Here is an 18,781-nt window from a genome sequence, read left to right on the forward strand (position 1 = left end):
ACATGGACGCGAATGTACCAATAGTGAGGGGAGAGAAGATGGAGCAGAAATTTTAAATTTTTGAAAAGGAGATATTCTGAATTTGTAAGACAATTAAACTTAGTAAAGTTACTGAAGTCAATGCAGTGGACAGCCACAAAAAAGCGAGTCAAAAACCAGTCTCGGCGTTCTGTATTGTCTATTTACACTAAACAGCTAAAAAAAACTGTAATAAACTATATGAAGTGCAGCTAAATGAAGCTGTCTCTGGATCAGAGCACAGAGCGAGCTGTCCCCCTGACTCGTATTGTGGGGGTCGCCGGTTCCAGACCCCAGCCGCAGTCCTGACTTAGGTTTTGCGTGATTTTCGTAAATCGCTCAAGGCAAAGGTTTGGGTGGCTCCTTTGAAAGGGCACGGCCGGCTTCCATCCACTTCCTTCCCCAGTCCCATCTCGAAGCTGTCTCTAATGATCTCGTCGTAGACGGGACGTTAAATCCCAATCTCGCTTTCTTATTACATCACTGAAGTCGCCTTAACAAGTCAGACGCTGCAGATCGATTGTAAGTGTTGCCTATCAGGGCACAAATTCAACGAGGTGAATTTCGTTGACCACAGTCATTGAACTAGTGGAAATTTTTCTTTGAAGATGATCTGTAAATATTTAATGTTACACTGACTAAGAATATGTAATTACAATGGACAGATCATGCACCAGCAATGCGATCCGTTGAAACAATGTGTAAGTTACATAATACCACAACTCAAACAAAAAATTGGTCTACAGTTGAAAATTTTCTGAGAAAAATACGGGCACAGTAATTAGTCAAATCAAACGGAAGATGAACGAAGACTGGGTTTGTGAATAGGATGTGTTAGAGAATTGCACCATTCCTGTTCCCCGTCTACTAATGACTAGAAATTGTGCGTGAGGAGATAAGGCGTAGAGAGCTCCACGAGTAGGCATTTGACAGAAAAAAGACATAAATGTCGAGAGAACTTGGCACTACGTGACGATGAAGTTCACATGTTTAGCTTGTTTTGAAGGATACACAGGTTACTTCTGAAAACAGTGAATGTTTTACAGATCCTCGGTTAGGAAGTTTTTCGCACAGTGTCTCTTTGTAATGTATTTTAAATGCAGTTGATACCTTCAGAAATGTTAGCTATAACATACTGTTGTACTTATTATTGCATATGTGCATTAAATTCGTCATAATTTATACAGTTTGATCAATTTCCTTATACGCCGTGTCCTCTAATCATACTTAACTGTCCTTCAGATAGGAGTGTCACTCAAAACAAACTTAAGAGTAACATTAACTTTTGCCGTTTTCGAAGACCGAGGCTGAGGGCTAAAGGAGGGGGCGCATGCTATGTAAACTTGGTTAGATTGCTACAGATGGGGAAATCTTTAACTACAGCAACTCTTAGGAAATATGATGCATGAACAGCACTTGATGGTGTGAAGGCTTATTCACAGTTTACAGAATTCAACCAGTATGTGTTATAGACCTACTGCGACATTAAAGTGTTCAAAATCCTTCAGATGACGGTTTAAATGCTTCTGAGCGAGCAGTACTGTTTTTAGGTGGAGTATTAATATATGCAATCATCTGTATTTTCTATCAGTTTTGCGTAAAATAGTCAAGACCCAAATTTTATGTGGGACAGAAATGTGAACAACAAATTGTGTATGTTCGGATGCTGTCAACTTCGGATTATATGTTATATGTCCACTGATATATCTGCTGTATATACCGAGTGGCTTTTAAAAAAACTACTACAGTTTCTGAATTACAACTCACTTGAACATTAGTCGTTTGTGGGCAATTACATATGCTTAAGACCTGTAAGATATATCGAATCAAACGCAGAACTATGAAGATGTGCCAGCTATTTCAGAATGTGTTCGTCACTCATCTTTCCGAAATCTGTAGGTTTTGTGTTGTTATTTCGATGACATAGAAAGAGGACAAGCGTACTCAGTAATTAAAACAGTACAAAGAAGGGCAGCTCGTTTTGTACCATCACGAAGTAGGGATGATAGTGCCACAGACATGATACGTGAATTGGAGTGGCAATAATTAAAACAAAGGCGTTTTTCGTTGCGGCAGGATCCTCTCTTGAAATTTCAATCACCAGTTTTCTCCTCCGATTGCGAAAACATTCTGTTAGCGCCCACCTACATAGGGAGAAATGATCATCACGATAAAGTAAGAGAAATCAAGGTTCGCGCAGAAAAATTTAAGTGTTCGTTTCTCCCGCGCGCCGTTCGAGAGTGGTCAAGAGACAACTTGAAGGTGGTTCATTGAACCCTCTGCCATGCGCTTTCTTGCGAATAGCAAATTAATCACGTAGATGTAGATGTAGAAAGGTGCGGATAAAAGTTGAAGGAGAAAACGCGATGAATATCAGGTAGCCAGAAAAGTACTGCTAGAAATTCAGTTATTAGGACACGTCGCAACACAATAATCGGAGCCAAAATGACCGAATGATCTGTCTCTCCATTTCTTATAGTCTACATATGCGAACGGAAAGTTTTCCTATTCTGAACGCTTTCTTACTTTACGCACGAAGGAGATAATTCACTTCTAATATGCTGTCTGATTTGCTTATCTTTAACAGTATAGTAGAGTTTCAGAAATCAAAATCAGAACATTTGATTATTCCCCGAACGGAGCGACATCCAAGCTAGATGACATTACTTCCGTTACCTACTACAGTTGAAACGTCCCCTTAGAAAAATTAGTGAATGACTGTGCTGATAAACTTCATACATTATTTGCTTTTCAAACAGCTGAGCAAAACTGTACGTGCTCAGTTACTCTCTTTACTTATTCTGATCAACACTAAACTGACACACAATATTTTTAGCGCAACGCAATCTGACTTTTAATAATCCCTACAAAAGAATGGCCCTGACTAACAATAACATATACCTCTCATGAATTACGTACCTCACAAAAATCTTTGTTGCTCAAACTACTGCAATACAGCGAGCGCCACCACAGCCAGCTAAATAAAAGATTCAAACTACTGAAGGCAAATGAAAGATTTTGATAGAGAACAAACAATGTATTTACTTTAATAGTGTTCAAAAGTCATTATATATATATATATATATATACATAATTTACTGTCTCTGATGGACACAAGTCCAGATCATCCGCTCTCAAAACTCCGCCATCTCTCTCCCCACATCCACCCCTGCTGGTGGCTCACCTCCAACTGCGCAACGCTACGCGCTGTTAACATCCAGCTGCCAAACACTACAACAGGAAACAATGCAAACCAGCCACAGACTGCGCACAGCACAGCCAGTGACTTTCATACAGAGCGCTACGTGGCGTTACCAATAAAGAAACCTAAACAGCCTACTTACACAGTATTTTACTTAAACTAGCAAAATACTGAAATCCCTTTTGGTTCCATAAATCACTAAGACGTGCACAACGATAGTCGACTGCAGCGTACACAGGACGTTGAGTGTGATATCCGCTAGACTCACGTAGCGAAAGGACATACCAACTTAAAATGTCTGGACGGAAAAAATTTCGCTCCTGCATTCGCTACAAGGTTAGGAGTTTGAACGTCTGTTTCCTAATAGCGACAAAAGCGGCATAAAAATACTTTGTTAAGCGATAAATTATTCCCAGAGAGCTTTTTCGGCGTCAGTAGTGCGCCTGCTACTGGCACGAGCCGCAGTGAAGACGTAGATTAGCTTCAGCGGCCAAAGAGCAGCCGCCTCGCCCGATTTGCTTGTCACAAACAGCTTGATGGAACGTAATGAACATTTTACCTACCCCAGTATTTTTCTGGAACTGCAGTTGGCGCCATCATTGCCCATTAGATGAAGATTCACCGATACAACAGCTTTACTGTTCACGTTAAGTGCACCAACCGCGCAACTTCACGTGGAAGTTAGATTACGATTCAACGTCCTGTCGATGAAGCAGTCGTTAGTGAAGGAGTGTGAGTTCGGATTGGCGAAGGATGAGGAAAGAACTTGGCAGTGCTTCTCGAAAGGAACAATACCGGGTCAAATTAATCGAATTAAGGGCGGTCACGGATAATCCTAAGTCTGGGTTGTCGAACGGGGATTTGAAGTGGCGTCCTCTAGAATGCGATTCCAGAGGCTCACCATTGCCTTAGCCACCGCGCTCAGTTAGAATTAATATGCCGACTTCATCCCACGGCCAAGTATTCTCACAAACATTGCACGATCCTTGTGATTTCTATTATTGTTTCCCTCTTTAATGATTCCATGCTGTTACAGTTTTAGCCCGCGTCCATTGTGTGCCTCACTAATTAATAACGGAGGATGTTGTCGGATTCCTGGAACTGTCAAGAATTTTTCTTGGTGGGACAGCTGTAAAGAATTCAGTCGCAGTTTTAAGGATAGCTGCGAAGTAGGGACTCTGGCTTTGCAAGCCGACTTCAGCGTATCAGCGGCCGCAGTGCTGAAGTCTTAATCACATGTTCTTCGAGTACCACCGTCTAAGACGGAGGATGAAGGAGCCAGTGATGGTAACATCGTATTGTGCACTGGCCTAGGTTGTCTTCAGAACTTGATGATAAAGTATCGTATTATGTTTCTCAAAGTTTTGCTGCTATGCTAAAGCGTATATTTCTTTGCACTAATATTCTGATGTAGTATGTAATAGTTTTCAATGGAACAAGCAGGAGTTCGCAGTTCACAGACGCAATCAGTACAGTAGCTGAAGGCATTGTGATCAACGCTATTAAATATTTTTCAGCAGAATATTTTCACATATTTGGGTCATCCTGTTCGTATAGTGTAACACACATCTCGGTAGATTACCAGACTGGCGGGTGAGCTACACCCGTTTTGAATCTCTATAGGGAGGTAATTGCGAATTATCTCATGCTGAACAAATGAAGCATTCAAAAAGCCTAATTAATACTTTGATTTCTCTTTAATTTGAGGCGAATATTGGTTTTATCACCATTCTAAAGACGTTACTACTACTACTACCATTAACAATAATAATAAGAGTCTACGATAGCTCTTAGCTTCTCTGTGAAAGTTTCATGTTGAAGCATGTGAGCATTGAATCTATTACCTGTGTACGTTGCTGAAAGCATCCCCGATCGAATGTGTCAGTTTCAACCCATGTTAGACTGCCAGTAATTTAGTGATGCATGTAAGATGGTTCGATGCGCCTGAAAAGAAGGAAACGCTGAAAGAATGAAGAGCGCTATTAACCTCGCTGATCATATGTTGAAAGCCTCCTCCCGCTACAACAGAAAACTCTCCAACCTCATCAGCAACTGTAGAGTTAGGAGAAAGGAATCCTCTAGGCAACTATACCCTGAAAATAATTTCTTCTGCTGTTTATCGCGTAAAAAACAGTGGTACTGGTTCGTTACAAGCATAACGCTACACCTGTGTCTCTATAACATTAGGGAAAAAAGTATGACTGGATACTTTTTCCACTGATGCCACTAATGAAATTACATGCTTTAACGTAGTTTATCCCCATCTGCGGACAAATAAGCTCAAAATCTCAGTCTTATAGGCAGCACGGCGTACGAAAACATCTTCCAACTGCAGCTGGATAGGAAAAACAGAAAATAAATGCAACAGTTCTTCGTTTCAGGAAACGTAAGCAAGACATACTGAATATCACATTCAATGAAAATCTGTCTATACTTCACCCACTAAACGCGTAAATTCATTTTCCGGTAAGAGTAACCGTGTTCATCGTTTCCTATCCATCAGTGGTTGGGCAAGTAAACAAGGTGAACGTCCTACAAAGCTAATCTTTTCACTAGCTGATTCAGAAACCATTAAAATTTTTGGCGATGTCCCGTCTGTTCTTTTTCTTTTTCTTGTTCTTCTTTATCTACTTCTTCTTCGTCTTCGTTTATTAAGGCTTTCTTAGGTATCACGCTCAAACTTCAATTCTTAACCGTTCCGTTCTTTCCTTTTTTTAATTTTCCGTCATTGTTTCACTTTGTCTATTTTTCTTGTTTTCTTTTCCTCCTGCCTTGTAATCCCTCTAGTTTAAAAAAAAAAACCCTAACCCCAAAGAACTTCAATTTTTTTATATAAACACTGCTTGTTGTGGATGTTTTATTTATGCCATACGCTTTTTTCATCTTGTATGTTCCTTCCTCTAATGCAATTTTTCTAAGCCTTTTCCTTCAGAACATTCCTCCAGGTATCTGAATTTTTTGCCATCTGTATTACCCTAATATTTCTTGTTAAATATTGTGAGGCACTGCAGAGATTCTTAGGCCTGTCATGTTGGCCGTCTGTTCCAGAAGATTGACGTACACTGCTTCAAGTGCCAAGCTTTCACAAAGTATGCTAAAATCATCTGCAAACTCTAGGTTATTGCAATATCTTTGTTCTTTTTCCCTACCACAAGTGATGATATTTTTCATCCCAAAGTCTTACAACTTTGTGCATTCCTAAGCTAAGATAAACAATCGCCTTGCCTGACACCTGTATTTATTCTGAAAAGTCAAAATATCTTACCCATAAAGTTTGCTTTTGAGATTGTGCCTGTTAGAGTTTCTCGGATTAGGTTTGCGAACTTAATTTTAACGACAAATTCACGGAATCATCTCTCAACGGTTTCTTTATCAACAGAGTAAAAAACATTTTTTTTAATCTGTAAATGTTACAACTATGTCTCTAGAGTTCTTCAGTTTGTGAGGAATTAGGGATTTCAGTTCAAAACCTATTCTGAGCAGGATCATCCTTTCGAATTACATCTGTTTGTAAAACATGCGTATGCAATGAAATAAAGTTTTATAAATGGAACCAGTTTCGGATTAGCTGAATAACTGTCACGAAATTTACCCAGATGATCTGGAAGTTACCATGATGAATCTGGATGAAAACTGTTCTACAGTGACTGCGTGGTTTGAGGCATCATGTCACGGGGTACGCGGCCCCTCCCGCCGGAGGTTCGAGTCCTCCCTCGGGCATGGGTGTGTGTGTTGTTCTTAGCATAAGTTAGTTGAAGTAGTGTGTAAATCTAGGGACCGATGACCTAAGCAGTTTGGTCCCTTAGGTATTCACACACTTTTGAACTGTCCGATTATTTATTGGCAGTTGCCCTTTCTAATGAAGATGGACAGTTCTCTACAATGTCGCACGGATCGCTATCAGTTGTCACGCTTATATATTAACATTAGTTTATATTTCCTCACAACAGATTCCTTCGCAGTTTGAGGACTTTTTACAATCGTAGTCACTAGTAGAGATGTCATTATCAGTAATGTATGGAAAAATAAAGACTCAAAATATCGATGTATTTGCCCATTTGCTACTACTTCTCAAGTTGCCAGTTTCTAACGCCATTTCATTTGTGTGATGTAACTGTAGCGTATATGTACATCAGTAAGCTTTTTATTTTTGTGGTACGTAGCGGCACAGGAAAACAGAATGCTGCCAAGAAGAAGTAATGAAAGTATCGCACAGTTACGCAATTAGAGGACGAAATGACGCAAAACGCTGTAAACAGGGTCGATAACAACTTCATTTAAGCTGATTAAGAGTCTTGATAAAACAAGTTCATTGGTATGAGATAAAGAACAAACGACGAAACAAAAATTCTACATCCAAAGTAAATTTCCGAAGCACAGTTACAGTCTAAAAATTGAACACTTTCATAGAAGTTGAACACTTTCATTAAATCTCTGTTGGTTCATCATTGACAATTACTTTTATTAAATGTGGTATCAGGTGAAATGGTAATCGATAGTCGTATTATGAAAATTATGGTAGGTACTGCTGCTAAAAAGCCTGAATGAAAAATATTATCGATTGGACAACATTACGAATCAAAATGAAAAGGAAATAAGGATGAGAAAAGAATAGTTACTGTTGCCCTGCATCAAAACTGAAATGTGAACAGAAGAAAGCAGGGTTGCGTGGCGACAAGCCTGGCCCAGATTGCAGGCCAGATAAAAGTGCACACGCGCCGCCTATCATCAAAATGTAATTAAGCTGCTATTACTCATCTCGCGCTCATAAACCATTTCACCAAGCCGAAATACTCGCTTGCTCTTAAAGAAATGTGCGTTCATGTATCCATTTGGGTCGCATTACTAATGTTTATGCTCGTACTATGATAATCCTAACAAACAGTCTCAAAATTTGTTTCGTATATATTTGTGTGACTGATGAAAGTGTGAAGAACGTCCTGTTTCACTGCCTGAGACAATATGTTTTTAGTAGAAACACGTACACGTATGGAACAGCCACCCTCCCAACTTTTTTTCTTTATTTTGGTTTTTCTTTTCACGCATGTCTGTGATGAATCACTGCACTAACTTCTCTGTTTCTAGATACGTTTCTTTCTTGATTTTTTCAAAAAGGCATAGACAACAATTTTTAGTTGTGTTAATCAACTGACGCAGCTTCATCTACCATGTAGAGATGAAACATTGGTGAAGACGCATATCAGGAAAGGGGAATTCATATTTGCGTCACAACATCGCCATTTGCATTTGCCTTCTTTTCGTAAATCAATTGCAACGAATAGAGGCACATTTCATTCAACTGGCGACGGACGATTCTTTCCTAATCCTATGTTTATAATGGCCTCTTTTCGGAATTAATATCAAAAGCAAATGTTGTTTTCATTTTCATGATGCGAATCCAGCTGATTTTTCCAATAACTTTGCTGTATTTTCTTTCAGCTTTGTCTGTTTAAGGACACACTTTTCGTACTCATCTGCGTCGTTTATGTCATATAAGTACATTACATATTTTGATGTGAGACCAAGACTTATCTGTGATTAATTATATTGTTTATTGCTATAGACCTATTTCGGCGTCATTGCCACCTTCAGGTTATATCAGGTGGTATTGAATCCTTATGATATCGATGTCGCAGTTTCTGTCACACTATTGTTTAAGTTTGCTCCTTTGATATTGTTGTAGCTATAGTAGATTTTAAATTTTTGCTCGAACAGCCTGTAACTGTATAACATCTATGACTCAACTGTCAACACAGCTGTCGCGAAACGTCATTATGAAATAGTCCTCCATAATTCGACAACTACACGGATAACTTCTCCAGCAAACGCTGAACCTCTGCTATACCTCCAACAGTAACAGCAACCGAGGCATTGATATCATGTGGATATAAGAGAACACTTGATATAACCTAAATATGGCAATCACGCAGAAACAGGCCTATATAATATACCATATTCTATATATGACCAACAGCCCCCCGCCGTTGACCATCAAGCACGACGATTCGGATCGTCGGGATCGATTACCGACGGGCGAACTTCATATCACTGTCGAACAGCAAGGCGCATTCGATCCCGTGGCACCCTAATCTCACATGCAGTAGGAGAGTAAAGAGTGGTAGCGATTAAACTTTCGCTACTTGAGAGGGTCCTCAGGAAAAATGAGTGACTGTAGGACGATTACACTTTCTGGAAGCATTTGTATGAACGGAGACCATTTCACAATTGTTCACGGCACTTTTCGAACGGTGGACGACGAAATGTTCAGCTTCAATGACACAGCTCAAGCATTGCTTGAGGATCTCACATGCTGTCCAGCGTTCTCAGCCACGGCAACAGTAACTTCGTCAACAATTTACGTTGCAATTGACCGTCGGGCCCTCCCAGGAGCAATTCCCAAATCGCAAATGAATTCTCGAACTTCCGAATCATGTTCTTCAACATCAGTGAGGCAAGAAGAGGACTCCTCCGTATTCCTTTAATGTGTCGATACTCGCAAAGAGCAGCGGCACTGTTGCTGTTGTTTTGATAAACATCTTTACGAGTAAAGCGCTGCTCACCTTGCACAGACCCGCCCTTGTTGACTGTCTGCAAATCTTATTCACACTGATGCTCGTGTTCCAGCCCTACGTCGCCGTACCATTACCGGCGCCTAACGGCAAATCGAGACACTAAAACTGCTAACAACTAAAATCCTGCAGCCCACCGCCTGATAATCATTCCTATACAGTTAGGTACCCATATAGTAAATAGTTTTTCTGTCTACACTGGCACAAGTAGTGAACGTTTAATTATAATAACCCTGTACTTGGTAGAGAATTCTGGAGAAACTCAAACACTACAAAACAAGCCTAACTCATGCAATCGCGGGAGGGCGGACGGTTGTAGTAGCATCGCTATTTTTGTTGCCTACAGAGAGAAGTTTCTCAAAATACGCAGCTTCACGACCTCGACTGGTGAGCATCTTGGAACCACGGCGCAATTTATATGGAAACATAGGCAAACGGAATGAACTGAGCGTATGATAACTGTGAGAAACACAATATGAAAACCCCTGACGTACTGGCACGGACTGCTCAGGAGAAATTGTAGCTGATTCTTTCATTGGAGAGAACGAAAAGCATCTCACACTAAGGAGAGCAAGCGCTATCTTCAGTACTCCAGAGGACACGCTTCTATGCGTGCACATCATTTTCATAAACTGTGAAAACGGGAACTTATGAACTAAGGAAATAACAAGACTGCTGACGCGGCTGTACACTGGACAGCCAGAACATAATTACCACCGACCTACTATCGACTTAAAACCGTCCAGGCTATAAGAGCGTCACCTGGCTAGGAATGACTGCTAGTCAGACACACGCACGGTGCGTGGAGTACCAGCGAACGTGCTGCCCGTGTGTAGATTGGGGAAGGCTCGCGATGTATCTGAGTTTCACCGAGGGCAGATTGTGATTGCCCGGAGGCTCGGCACGAGAATTTCGAAAACTGCAAGACTTGTCGCGTGTTCGAGAAGTGCTGTGGTGAGTGACTTCAACACGTGGCGGAACCAAGTTGAAACCACGCCCAGACGTCGCGGGGTTGAGCGGCGATCCGTCATTACAGATATCGCACGTCGTAGGCTGAGCAGACCGATGAAGAAGGGCCGGCCGGGGTGGCCGAGCGGTTCTAGGCGCTACAGTTTGGAACCGCGCGACCGCTACAGTCGCAGGTTCGAATCCTGCCTCGGGCATGGATGTGTGTGATGTCCTTAGGTTAGTTAGGTTTAAGTAGTTCTAAGTTCTAGGGGACTTATGACCTCAGAAGTTGAGTCCCATAGTTCTCAGATCTATTTGAACCATTTTGATGAAGTAGGACAAGCGACCAACTGTGGCGGAATTCCGCAACCGCTGACCCACGCGTGCGCCAATGTTGACACCGTGACATAGACAACTACGACTGAAATGACCACGTGACCATCGGCTCTGGACTTTGGCACAGTGGCACACAGTGGCACAGCGTTGAGTGGTCTGATGAAGCTTGATACCTTCTCCATCATGCGGATGGGAGGGCACGACTCCAACCTCTTTTAGGGGAACACCTCCTTGACACCTGTATATCGGGATGGAGACAAGCTGGCAGCGGCTCTATTATGCTCCCGGGGAACATTCACGTGGGCATCCATGGGCCCAGTGTAGCTCGTAGAATGGGCTCTGAGCACTATGGGACTTACCATCTGTGGTCATCAATGCCCTACAACTTAGAACTACTTAAACCTAACTAACCTAAGGACATCACACACATCCATGCCCGAGGCAGGATTCCAACCTGTGACCGTAGCGGTCACGCGGTTCCAGACTGAAGCGCCTAGAACCGCACGGCCACACCGGCCGGCGTAGCTCGTAGAAGCCACCATGACGGCCAAGGACTACCATATACTGGTTGCAGACCAGTTACACTCCTTAATGACAGTCATGTTTCCCGACGGCAGTGACATTTTTCAGCAAGATAATGCGCCATGTCACAAGGCCATGAGTGTGAGGGAGTGGTTCCAGGAACACAGTGGCGAGTTCACATTGACGTGCTGGCCCCACAACTCGCCATATCTGAACCCGTTCGATCACATCTGAGACTGGATGAAGGTGGCGTCAGAGATCATCAACCCCTCTCCGGAATTTACGGGAATTAGGTGACATGTGTGTGCAGATGTAGTGCTGACTTCCTTCAGCTATCTACCAATGCCTCATTGCTTCCATGCCACGACGCGTCGCCAAACGTGGAAATACCGGCTATTAGTTAGGTGGTCATAATGTTCTGGCTGACCAGTGTATAAGAAAGTTGTTTTTCGCCATGTTTTGTTCAAGCGCTACCAAGAGCAGAAAGATTTCTACTAAGCAGAGCTTTCGTACCCCCCCCCCCCCCCTCCCCCTCCACCGTTGGAATAAGGACAACGTCGCAGTTTTAGGGAGGGTCCGCTCGCTTTTAAGAAAGCGTGAACACTGCCATTAATCAAGTTTCCACTTAGTAGTTCAGTCCGCACATACACATATCTTGTATTAGTCTACAACGAAGGCACCTTCGACAACGTAAGTTGTGTTTCTCAGCAGAGTTTGTGCCCTTAAGGAAGTAAATGATTTCCGACGCATTATATCGTAGAGTGTGCGATTGTTATTGAGAAAGATAAGAACTGAACGTTGGCAACAGTTGGGTAATGACACGCTTTTCCTTGATATGACAGAACAAGCTCGACCTCTGATCGGTATTTTGAGAAGATGCATCGAACTCCTTCTCACGCACAGACATCGGGATGAGTTCACTAAATGTGTAATGGATTATCATATAATGTGCTAGTCATGATGATCTCAAGCGAAATTGGGGAAGGTAAAACTTGCTACGAATAGAAAACCAACTGAATCGATTAACCTTCCAATAGAATATCAGCTATACTGCTAGAGGAATTCGCAGGTTCAAAAGAACCTGCAGATTGCCTGTACTTGCGACCAGAGCCTATCACAAATTCATGTTAACGAATTTTGCAGTTTCGTGTCCTCTTCTATGTCAAATATCCCGCAGAGTCGCTGATTGAGGAATTGTCCTAACAGTTATTACCTCGACGTACTTTTCTGCTTCATATTGGTTCAAGAATGTGGAGTTGGGAAAGGCCCAGATTTAACCACTGATGGAACTGTCAATAGAGACCAGCTGATAATTTGACAGAAGGATACCACAGAGAGGGACTCTTATAAGAGACAGCAAGCATGCGCTATTTTCCGAAATATTCAGAGGAAGACTAAAGTTGTACTATGTCTTTGTCGTGATAAACCTGTTGCCCGGAAATAGTTCTTTTACCTGAGCGTCCAAAGCTGACAGGGAGGGATATGTACTCTCACAATGGATGTGTTCCCTGATAACCTTGTTTTTCACTGTTCTCTGAGCAACCAATACAAACCATAGAAGTCATAACAATACCCATCATGCGAAATAGTTACATTCTAGGGGTTGTGGGAAGTTACGTACAAAAGAGATATAAACAGAACTGAAGGCATTCGAGTTGCAACGGGGTCCGCGACCGAAATAAATGTTTTGAATTACAATAATCTGCCGCACTGGGTGCTGTGACTTTCACTTCGAATTCTTCATTACTGCACAGTGTCTGACACAAACCGTCAAACGTGTAGATTTGGGTTTTAGCCGAAATTCACATCGGTCATACATTGACAAAAAAACAATAGAGGTGAAATTTAAAAAAAATGAAATTTCCATTATATGTAATTTAAGACAACGAAATATCTTCGACCATATCATTCATAAAAATCTGTGGCTAGTGTAACTCGTATCAAATCACATGCTAATAACTTTAGTAAACGCAGAAATAAACATAAAGTGTAATTCGAGTAACAGAAAGTGACATAGGATGAAGGCCGTGCACGTGAGCCCAGACCAAGAGGTTACACATTGCTGTCTTTAACCGACGGCTATTAGAAGTCAGACTTGCTAAAAACGACTACTTACAACAAAACGTGACGGAAGCATTCGGTGGCTCCCGGAACACATCTTGCAGTTAGAATGAACTTCGTCATCTCATTGTGCTGCATTTATACGTACAGTATTTTATTATTCAGTATATTCTTCCACTACTACTACAATAACTCTTTCATCAGCCGAATAGAGAGCGGACAAACATTTTCATATTTGTAACTACCCTGGAACGGAAAACAAGCCAACATCTAGTTTCGGTTGAAATTTTGTTGTAAAAGGCAAAATAACGTTTACTTAAACTTCTTCCAGCTCATATATTTGCAGCAGAGATTCCGTTCTGTCGCTTTGTAAGCATCACCAAATATCTGGCTTTTTTCGCATTAAGATTGCCCTAAATATTTCTGTGAGTTTTCAGTGGGACGTTCGTGCCAAATTATCAACAGATTTGCAGTGAACGTCAACATGTTCGATAAATGTCTTATGTTCTCGAATTACTGTGAACTCGCGCTACACTGAACTTGTGTCGAAAATTTAAACGTAGTTTTCACACTAAAGCTGCTGGCAGTTTGACGGGATGGCAATAACCAGTGCTCCGTCTAATTAACTTTACGACGTACATGATGTTGCTGGACTGAGGAAAACGCCGACCGTTGTTCGATATATCAGAATAGAAACATTGAGAAACGTTGATCGGAGCGTGGTCTGGGAGCTTAGATAAGCGCATCCTAGTGCTGACATAAAATTCCCGGCCGGAGGGTTATCTGCGGGCTCGCAGCTCGCGTGCCACAGATCATCATAACAGCCTCTCTGTTATCACCGTCTCACTCCGGCCAACGTACAACGGTCAACAGTTATATCAACTTAATGGACCACGTATTCTATAATTCGGCACACGATCTCATACCAATAATGCGTTACGTACAAACTCCTAATTTCACACATTGCTTGGCGGTTAATACGGAGAGTCACTTAGTAGATATTCTTTAGACTGCTATGCATAATCGATGTAGATGTTTTGATTTTGTTCACAGCTACAGGATACTGGAGGTGGCATCGGAAAATTGAATTGGCATTTCTAATAGGAAGTCAAAATTATTCCAGTCAGTTAGTCCAGAAAATGACACACTAGTTCCTTACGTAAGTTGTAAATGGTTAGTTTTTTCGATTAACGACAAATTTAAAAAAACAGTTCTTCATATATATCGGCCACTTAAACCCACTGCGGGCGATAAGATAAATAACATATTGCAATGATGCTTAAACAAGAGTGAGAAAATACATTAAGCATTTAATGCTGTGTTGTTAGTAACTTTGTGACTATATTTTGTGAACAGAAGTTTCGATTCTCTAAATAAAATGATCTGCGCGTCGTACTATGTCCTTATAATTTCCAGCAAGGTTATGTATAATTAAATTAACAAAATACGTACTTTATTCTACGGATGTCAACCACTCGCACATTATAAAAAACTCCTTTTTTAATTATAATTGGGGTACTCTACAATTTAACTTATGGACGGTGTTATATAAAGTATTATAAGATATGTTCCACTAAATGAATGTAAACTCCAAAAATAGTTGTGGCCTCAAAAGTGTGATCAGTGTTGCAGGCGGTTGCAATATGCAAATAACAATACGATATCTTTCAATAATGTACCCTTAAAGACAGTAACATAGAATGGCTAATCGCGTTTTTCTACGAATACTCACAGTTCTCCGGAATATTCATATGTAGAAGAATTGCTTGTTACCAACGCTAGCGCTATGTTTAACAGTTTCACAACATTTTTATGTGTGATATATTTTGTATTTTATCTTCATAATTGATGGTATATTAATTTGAAAGATAAATTTACATTTGGCTCATTAATTCCTATTTGTGCGAGAGCACGTATTTGAAACCTGAGTATTAATCCGAATGAACATATTATCATTGTGGTGTACTGAACTGCGTTTTCAGTGGGACTCTGGTAGGCGTGTGAATCGAAATATCTTAAAGCAAATGCAGCGTTAGAATGTGTCCATTAAGTCAAAGAAATAACCGATTACTGAACACAGTGGATAAGACACACAGAGCGACCCGTAAGGAACACTATACTGCTAGAAAGTACTGCAAAGACGACTGCAGAGAAGATGTTTGTAGCCTTAACAGATAACAGTGTGATACGTCACCGAAGTACAGCACATTTCTTTGCACGCTAATCTTGACCTAAAGTAATAAAGTTTTCCGCACATGTATAGTTGTGTCGTGATGTGGCTCAAGAAGATGTTGGTGAGTATTAACGCGTCCTACATTAGTAACAGCCATTAATAGGATTTATTCGCCACAATTGTCAATACTGCGGTTGGTGCGCATCCTTAGCATTGAAATGAATGTATCTTATGGCTGATTTACAAAATATAACTGTGAAGTAGTTACGGAAGGTTTACTTTGGCAGTGATACCATTTGTCTGGTATAATGAATGTCATTTCACAGTATAACCCTTTGTGTTCTTCAAATCAGCGTAGTTCTCCGTTTTAGTACGATTTTCAAGACACGGAAGTGTTCCTTAGCTCTGGCTGCGGAGAACCGCCGGGGCTGCGGCCGCCCGCGCCTACACCCTCCGTTGACGAGTGGAAGCCACTCCATTCAGCCGCCCCCTTGCCTTTAGCCGATTCAGCCGCACACGCGCTCTGCTCTTGTAAACAACTCAAGACATTCGAATCGAGGGGCTGAAGGCACCGGAGACTGAAAACAAGCTACGATTCTTGAGCAGTACTCAGGTTGTTTATTAATGGAAGAATGGGAGATTGCATGATATTGAATCTCTTTTATTTGTTACGATATATGCTGTTTATAGATATTAGCATATTCCATTTGACAAACCATTAGCGGAAATGGCTTCAACTAGTAAGGCTTATACCAAGTTGAGAGCCACACGTAATTATAATATCAACAACAGAAATTTACCATGATTACCAACCACAATATAGTTTTAGCTTTGGCACGAAATACCATCTTTCCTCGTGCATCGACCATTAAGAGCGGGTCACTAGATACAGCGCACTAGGTCACAATGAACAAGAACAAGTGAAGCGATATGACGGTCTGTAGCATAGGTAAACATCCAGGCACATATCTGTAGTCCGAACCGCAGTTCTTCTTACAGAGAGTCGAGAGTGTTCATTTCAGTGCCAGACAGCGAAACGATATACTCATCTTCTTTCTCAGGTCGCGGGCAACACCGATGACAGCTGCACGATTTGCCGTGTAAACAGCAATCGTAGTCCTGTGAAGAGAAATTTCCACTGGTATTATTCAAATGAAAATACAGTGATTTAACGTCATATCCTTACATGAAACCACACAGAATTCCAGTTGCTGGCTGTTTCTGGATGTGCGAGTATTTGCCATAATAATGAGAACTGTATTCACTGTGAATGGAAATACTCTGGGCCGGCCGGGGTGGCCGAGCGGTTCGAGGCGCTACAGTCTGGTTCAAAATGGCTCTGAGCACTATGGGAGTTAATTTCTGAGGTCATCAGTCTCCTAGAACTTAGAACTACTTAAACCTAAATAACCTAAGGACATCACACACAACCGCGAGACCGCTACGGTCGTAGGTTCCAATCCTGCCTCGGGCATGGATGTGTGGGAGGTCCTTAGGTTAGTTAGGTTTAAGTAGTTCTAAGTTCTAGGGGACTCATGACCTTACACGTTAAGTCACATAGTGCTCAGAGCCATTTTGAAATACCCTGGTACACTGCTCCCACTTAGGTGATCATATATTGTCCTTTGCCCCGAACAACGTTCAACAGTTAATTAGACTGTAAACTGAAAAAAATAACAGTCATCCTCCAAGTTAATCCGATTCCTTGCTTCTGTATTCATTGCTATTGTAGACGAAAATGTACGTTCACACTTCCAAACTGTGGCGACTGGAATCATTATTCATAAAGCTTTTACTGGTAACTGTGCATACACGCCCCGAACTTCCGCTAAAATGTTAGCAGCTCTATTTAACAAAATCCAATTTTAGCATTGTGTCTCCACACAGACTATGAAAAAGGTGTCAAAATTTAGGCGTTTGCTAGTCGATTTTCCAAATCAGGAAATTAGCTATTAATAGAAATTTTTCTATGACAACTATGCCTTGGTGAACAACAACGCAATGAACAGAAAAAAGAACATGATCTGTGCTGCTTTTGGCAAATTTAATAGAGTTTTTGATAGGAAGCTTTCAATGTGACTAAAACTGAACGAAAGCTGTAAGGCATAGCCTTCAAATGTGAATACCATTCAGGAAACGAGGGTTGCTTAGGGAGACACATGTTGGCAATTAGAAACGATAAACAGGAAATAACCAAATGGATCATGGAACACACCGGAGCGGAAGACGTAATTATGAGTGTAATGAAAATGAAATGTGGATAGGGGACATATAGCAAGGCGAACCGACGATAAATGGATCAAGTAGGTATTTAAATGTTTTTTTGAGAAATAGGACGAGGCCGGAACGACAGCCTACTGGAACTTGCGCAGACGGCAGGAAACCTGTAGTAGGAGAGTGCAGGCGTGTGGCGGAAAGTGCAAGAGCAGGTTTTATCCAGCAGTGACTGATGATATTCTAATCAATGTGCGCATTTAGGCATTTAGAGAGGAGCAAGGTTCAAACTCTCGTCCTGACGTCATGGAATGGGTTATATGCGGTTAAAATCCTTAACTAGATTAAGGGACTGCTGATATCCTTGTATTTCCAGAGCGTGTAACAACGTGACAGTAAGTTTGATCTTTAAGATCTTTTTGGACTGAACACTTTTGGTTTTTACTCCTACCTTAATGTGGTGTTATACTCTGGCTGATAGCCATTACTGGCAAAAGCCAAACATCGCTTCCTTTTGTTTCTTTTTCAGTATTGATACAATATTACATCGTGATACTCTTCCTGTAAACGTGATATATGCTACGACGGACTTCTGTCATGTTTCTATACCACTTCTTTGACGCAACAGATGTAGACTGAGGCCTAGGAGTATCCTGTCTTGTGTATTTGTGGGGAAATACCTCATCAGTCTGAACCGCACATACCTATACATTTATTTCCCCTGCAAAATTACAGCCC

At 41.3% G+C, this 18,781-nt stretch overlaps 1 protein-coding gene across 1 annotated transcript in view; it reads left to right on the plus strand.

Moving 5' to 3' along the window:
* The window catches only part of LOC126298556 (uncharacterized), a 902,811-nt gene that overhangs the window by 145,711 nt on the left and 738,319 nt on the right, over positions 1–18,781 (plus strand). The window lies entirely within an intron of this gene.

The sequence above is a fragment of the Schistocerca gregaria genome, chromosome X, assembly GCF_023897955.1.
Source record: "Schistocerca gregaria isolate iqSchGreg1 chromosome X, iqSchGreg1.2, whole genome shotgun sequence".
Classification (NCBI taxonomy): Eukaryota; Metazoa; Arthropoda; class Insecta; order Orthoptera; family Acrididae; genus Schistocerca; species Schistocerca gregaria.